The sequence below is a fragment of the Canis aureus genome, chromosome 16, assembly GCF_053574225.1.
Source record: "Canis aureus isolate CA01 chromosome 16, VMU_Caureus_v.1.0, whole genome shotgun sequence".
Lineage (NCBI taxonomy): Eukaryota > Metazoa > Chordata > Mammalia > Carnivora > Canidae > Canis > Canis aureus.
Window position 1 is genome coordinate 2,251,839 of NC_135626.1, and position 5,812 is coordinate 2,257,650.

At 51.3% G+C, this 5,812-nt stretch overlaps 1 long non-coding RNA gene across 1 annotated transcript; it reads right to left on the reverse strand.

The window, feature by feature from the left end:
• Positions 1–3,100: 3,100 nt before the first annotated feature.
• LOC144285489 (uncharacterized) lies at positions 3,101–5,281 on the reverse strand. The gene is made up of 2 exons (XR_013353736.1): positions 4,700–5,281; positions 3,101–3,406 (listed from the first exon to the last, which is right to left on the reverse strand). It is a non-coding gene; the product is annotated as an uncharacterized LOC144285489 (long non-coding RNA).
• Positions 5,282–5,812: the final 531 nt, after the last annotated feature.

The following is a 5,812-nucleotide window of genomic DNA, read 5'->3' on the forward strand; positions in this document are numbered from 1 at the left end:
GAGGACTGACACAGTAGTGTAAAAGTAAATTTGGGTGAGCTCATCTGACTCAACGCAAGTACAAATTCAAAACCTGGGTCTGGTGACCTATCCATGTTTGCCTTAACTGTCCAGAATCCCTTACCAGATAGTATAATTCAGCTCTAAAACAGGGCCATCTGAACACTTCTTGCAAGAGATCGGCACAAGCTCATTACTACCAGTCTTCGTGCTTTATCACAAAGTGTCAGGAGATTTTGTTTTTGTTTTTGTTTTGTTTTGTTTTGTTTGAATTTCTTTATGCCTGAGAAAATGAGTCTATTGGAAATCAAAGTGTGAATACTTAAGCATAACAGAATTTCCCATATACCTGCAAGGGTCCATAATGATTTTCATTCATGCAAAGATAATCGATGGGATATTGGTTGTTTTAATTAATGGAAGAATAAAAATTGGGGGGGGGTGAGGGGCTGGGCTTCAGCTGAAACATATGTGGGAAATGACTGTTCCTCACCTAAAGAGACAATGCCAGCTTCCTAAATGGCAAGACATTTGTTAATGGGGCCAATGGAAAGTTGGGCTGGGGTAGGGGAAGGGTCCTGCAGAATATGGCCACAATGAGCATTTTCTTTCCCTGTAAACGCACCGTTCGTCTCAGAAATGTATCATGTCCTGCCTCACCTCATAGGAGAAGAACCTTCTTACTTCAAAGAAAGGTGCATTTTGTGCTAGGAGCCTAGAATATTTTGTGACGGTAGTGCCCGTGGCTGGAAAGCCAAAATCAGCATTCTTTAGCCAGAATTAAGGAAACACTGGGGCTGAATATGTGTGGGTTTCTTCATGAAGTGGGCTGAGAAATGTACTGGGTCTGCTAGATATGGGGTGATCTAAACAGCAATGCCTACAGCGAGGGTGTGGAGACTCTCGACCTATGACTGAGGACCCAAGGACGAGCCAAGTCCAGCATCTTTAGCCAAAACCCCCTCTTCTGGTTCTGTGGAAGTGTTTACCAGATCCATCCCCAGTATGGTCTGCGCTGGCTGGGCACCCGTGTTGATTAGTGTATGTGAAGCTCATAAAAGGTTTATGAGGAAACCTTTGCTTAGAAAGAGTTTAGAGTGTCCTGCTGTCAGAGAGGGGTGGCAGAGATGCCTCTAAATACAGAAAGACTGTGGTAGGAAATATTTCCAGTCTCAAGTCCGTGTAGATACAGGAGTTGTCAGCTAGTCAAGAGTTCAGCTGCTTCCTCCCCCTTCCACCCCTTTTTTCACACAAAATCTTGGTTTTCCTTTCAGCAAGATGTGGCTCCCTGTGTGAAGAAATTTAATGCTGTTATTTGTGCTTGAACCTGAAAGGCAGCGAGATTAGCAAAATGGCCCTTCTAGGACTGGGTAGTATTCTGGATTAGATTAAAAAGAAATTACCCTCAAGGAATGGCTGTAGTTACACCAGCTGAGAAAAAAAACTGACCATCTTGTTGCAATATTTACTCTGTGTGTGTGTGTGTGTGTGTGTGTGTGCACGCGCGCGCACGCATGTGTGCGTACACGCACCCGCGCCTTCAAGGCAATTTACATCTTTGCATGGATATTAGGAGATGGGGGAGATACAGCCACCTATTGTGTATTTTGTTACAATTGTTCTTTAAGAATAATCTGATATGACAGATTTACATTGTTGATAGTGTGATTTAAGCAGGACCCAGATACAAACTTTCCCCACCCAAATCAATAATGGTAAATCCTCTCGCTGAGGTGAACAATCCCTGACCTAGTATTCCTATTTCTTTTACCGATTTGCTATAATAAAATTGAACATTTTGTCACCACTTTGAGAAACACTGCCAAACACCTTAAAACACATGTCACACGCCAGCAGCCCCTCATTTCCCTCCTCTGGGAGTTTCTACATCTGGAATCATAATCACAGATAAAAACCTTGACAAAATTGCATCTGAGCATATTCCTCTCTGCAGCCCTCACTTCCTCATAACATTTAATACAATATTAATACCTGCCTACCGAAATGCGAGAGGGAGGAAGAGGGCTGCCAACCTGCACGTTTCCTGATGCATCATGTTCAAACCTGAAATTCACACTTCGTGTTTCATTTTAAGTTCTGTGCATTTAACAGGGCCCTAGAGAGAGGGCCCTGGTTAGTTCCCCAACCTGCTCAGCTGACGCCCAGGGAGGTAGTTTTGGAATTGTTCAGATCGCTGCAGGGAGAAGGGGGGAGGAATTGGGCTTTGCTCTGCCTGAGACGGGCATTTATCTATCCACGGACGTGGGCTGCTTCTTGGAAACAACTAAGGCTCCGCTAATTTTTCTTATCAATAACAGTGACCGCCAGATTTTCCGTAAGGTGTGACCAAGGCAATGAACTGATTTCGTAAAGAGGTAGCCATGCCTGAGCTGATTTGCTGCTGACTGACAGCCTCTCACATCAATATAAAACATTCCTCCTGTTTGCTGATGGAGGCCCACAGGCCTGGGAGTGGGGAGCGGGTATCCTTGTTGAAGATAAGGGGTTTTTCTGCCATTCCTGTGCCTTGGCCTCACCCCATCTTTAATTAAAGATGTCCACAACCCCACATTCCTGCGCAGTGGCAAGGAATCACCATTCCCCTGCCGTACAAACAAGAGGGAGAGATTACAGAGAAGGGAAAAGTGGAGGAAGCCTACCCCACTGGGGGCAGTTCCTAGGGGCCAGTGTGATACCCTCGAAGTGGACTTTCAGATGTTGGTGGCTTTGTTCAGTCCCTGCCATTCTCTAACCAGAATTAGGGTCAAGACACACTGTAGCAATCCCAGGGAGCCCAACCAGCAATGCTACCACTCCTTCTAAAATTTAAGCCTTCAGGTTTCTGGAACGAGTATCCAGCACTTCTAGTAGCAGCCTCACTGTAGAGGGACACACACACACACACACACACACACACACACACACGCTTCCCTAAGCAGGACCCACTTTGGGGAGCAGGGAATATAATTTGCTGAATGATGCTACTGGAAGAACCGGAGACATTACACTTTACACAGGCAGGGGAGGCAGGCAGCTGGCCCTGTGACTGAAACAACAGCTTTAAGAACACAGTCCTTTCTGCTTCAAGGCACAGAAGAAATTGTTTTTGCCTCTTTTTTATTTGCAGTTATTATCGGAGAGGCTTCCCCGACCCCAATCCCCAGCACCATCCTCATAGTTTCAGGTCATCCGTTGTCAGTGCCCAAAGAGGGGGGGGGGGGGCGGTGGTGGGCCTGGGCGGCTCCTTGTGCGCGGAATCCTTCCCTGGTGACTCCCAAATCCGGCGTCTTCTCGGCCCGCCTTTCCCTCGGGGGAGATTCGGAGAGGCTGCAAAAATCTGGGCGCCCGCTCGCTCGCTTGTCAAGAAGCAAACTGTCTTCACATTCTCCAAGAGCAACATCCCTGCCTAGGAAGAGGAAGGAAGAGGCAAAATAAATAAAACCAGTTAATGTTGTAGTTAACTTGCAAATCAAGTAAATCTGTTGGTGCCGTATTTGAGAAATAAACCATCAGAGCGTCACAGCAAACACACACTTCTGAACGTCTTCATTTTGATTTAATGGTATATCAGCGTCAACTATCGCTTCCTCTGCTGGTACACACGGCCTGATGCCGCGGGAGGAGGGTGCCCATGTTTATCACCGAGTGAGATGACTAATTACACCTTGTCAATCACCGGCTATGAAGACATAAAACCAGCGCGCACAATGAAGTAGTTGCCTGCAGCGTCAATTAGTTGGCGATTCGGAGGTTATTGCGTGGCCCTGCTTCGGCCGCCTCTAATAACGGGCCGGAGCGCCGGGAAAGCGCGCTGATCAATCACTCTCCTCCCGCGGCTCCCGGCTCCCGGCTCCCGGCCTCTCCCCCCGCGCCGCCCGGCCCCACTTTCCCCCTGGCCGCCTGTGCTTCCTCCCTCCGCGGCCCAGGCTCCGTGGCGCCGGCAGCCCCGGGAGCCCCGGGAAGTTTGCGCGCGGCAGCTCCGCAGCCGGCAGCCGGGAGCCCCGCAGCCTTCGGGGAGCGCCGGGGCTGGTGGCCCCTTTGTTGGAAGAGGCGTGGAGGGAGCGCTTTTGTTCTGAGTTAGTCACGGTGGCCGGCTGGAGGCTGCTGCCTCATTATGCGCCGGGTCTGCTCGTCTGCGAGGAAGCAGATGGTGGGGAGGTAGGCAGCGGCGAGGCTAGCCAGACCTGAATTCCGTTCACCTGTCACCCGCCCGCAAAACACAGGTTCTGGGGACTTGGGGATGCTTTCTCCCCGTCGGGGGGAGAGGCGTCGAGGGGCCGCCGTCTCCGACACCTCGGAATACCACTCTTACCTGCGGGCGCCTGCTCCCCCAACCCCCTGCCTCCCTTCCCCTGGGCTGCGCCTTCCCGCGCCCGGTACACGTCGCTCACGTGTCAGGATGTGTGTTTGCAGCCGGTTCCTTTCCTTGTTTGCTCTTCGCGGACCGGGCTCAGCGGTGATGCTACGTCCCCCTGCCTCTGGGGAAGGTCAGCAAAGTGACCCGCTCCCGAGCCCAGGGCCGGGGCACCCAGATCCCGCCCCGTGGCGGGAGACCCCCCCCCCCTGCGCGTCCCAGCCCGACACGGAGGGATGCTCAGGCGGGCGCGCCCGGAGGGAATCTTGACCGCCTGGGAATTCGGGGTCGGTCACGGATGGGCGCGGACTGCAGGTCACAGTGGCGACGACATCGTGTACTTACATATGTGGGGCGAGCGGAGAGCCGCAGGGTGTGTTTCCATGTTTCTTGAGAAGCCGGCGGCAAGAGTCACCGAGCGCGCCTCCCCGCGCCCCCACCTGCCCCCCACCTCCTAAAGCGGCCCCTCCTCGAGTTCTCGCCGACGGACTGTATCCATCTAGCCCAGGCGCGGAGCTGCACCAACCACAAACTCCCCAGCTTTGTTACAATTTTTTCTGCCCTTTGGGAGACCCCCAGATGAACCTCGGTGACTCCCAGTTTAGATTTCATTCCGTACTTTCTTTGAAAGAAAGTGCCCCAGATGCGTCAGTAAAACACGCCTGTGTATGCTCATAGGCGTCCGCGTGCCTGGGCGCGAGCCGTGTGCAGGCGCCAAAGCACACGTCTGTGTGAACACAGGCGCACGCGCACGTCTTTGGGTTTATGGTCCTTTCCTCGCGTTGGGGCATCTGTGCATGTGCGGCGTGTACACACATACTTGTAACTTCAAGAGTTTTTTCAAATTCGCAAAATATGGCGGTGGAGAAGCCCAAGCAGGGACTTAGGTAGTATTGTCTGAACATGCACTTGTATGTATAACATGCAATTTACCCCTTTATGAATGCATCCTCCTGCCTGGCACAGGCCACTTATACTTGATGTGCCCGAGTAAGTCTTGGTTCTACATTCCTGCTGGTCAAGTTTCTGCGAACAGAGATGAACCCGTGGGCTTGCGCACATGGACACCAATGCATGTGCTTAGACAGTACAGACACCCACATGTTTATGTTTGAAAGTTATGCACAGTATGTAGGAGGTATGATTTTGTGCCCTGTAAGATAAACTGCACAGACCCCGGCTAGCCTCTTACCTCCTTGAGCAAGCAGACACCCCCAAAGCAAACCCAGGAAATGGGGCTTTGTTACTGACTTGCTCACTCGGTTTTTCTCCACAGTCACTGTTTGTTGCCTAAATCCAGCTTCACCACACATCTAGGCATCTTCCCTGTGTCCCCAAGAGACTCTGGGTTGAGCCTGAAGTCTGGGAACTGGGGTGGCAGTTGGGATTTACCCACAGGCTGGGCTGTTGATCCTTGGAGAAGTGGTGCAGCCAGGCGGCAGGATGGATGTCTATCAA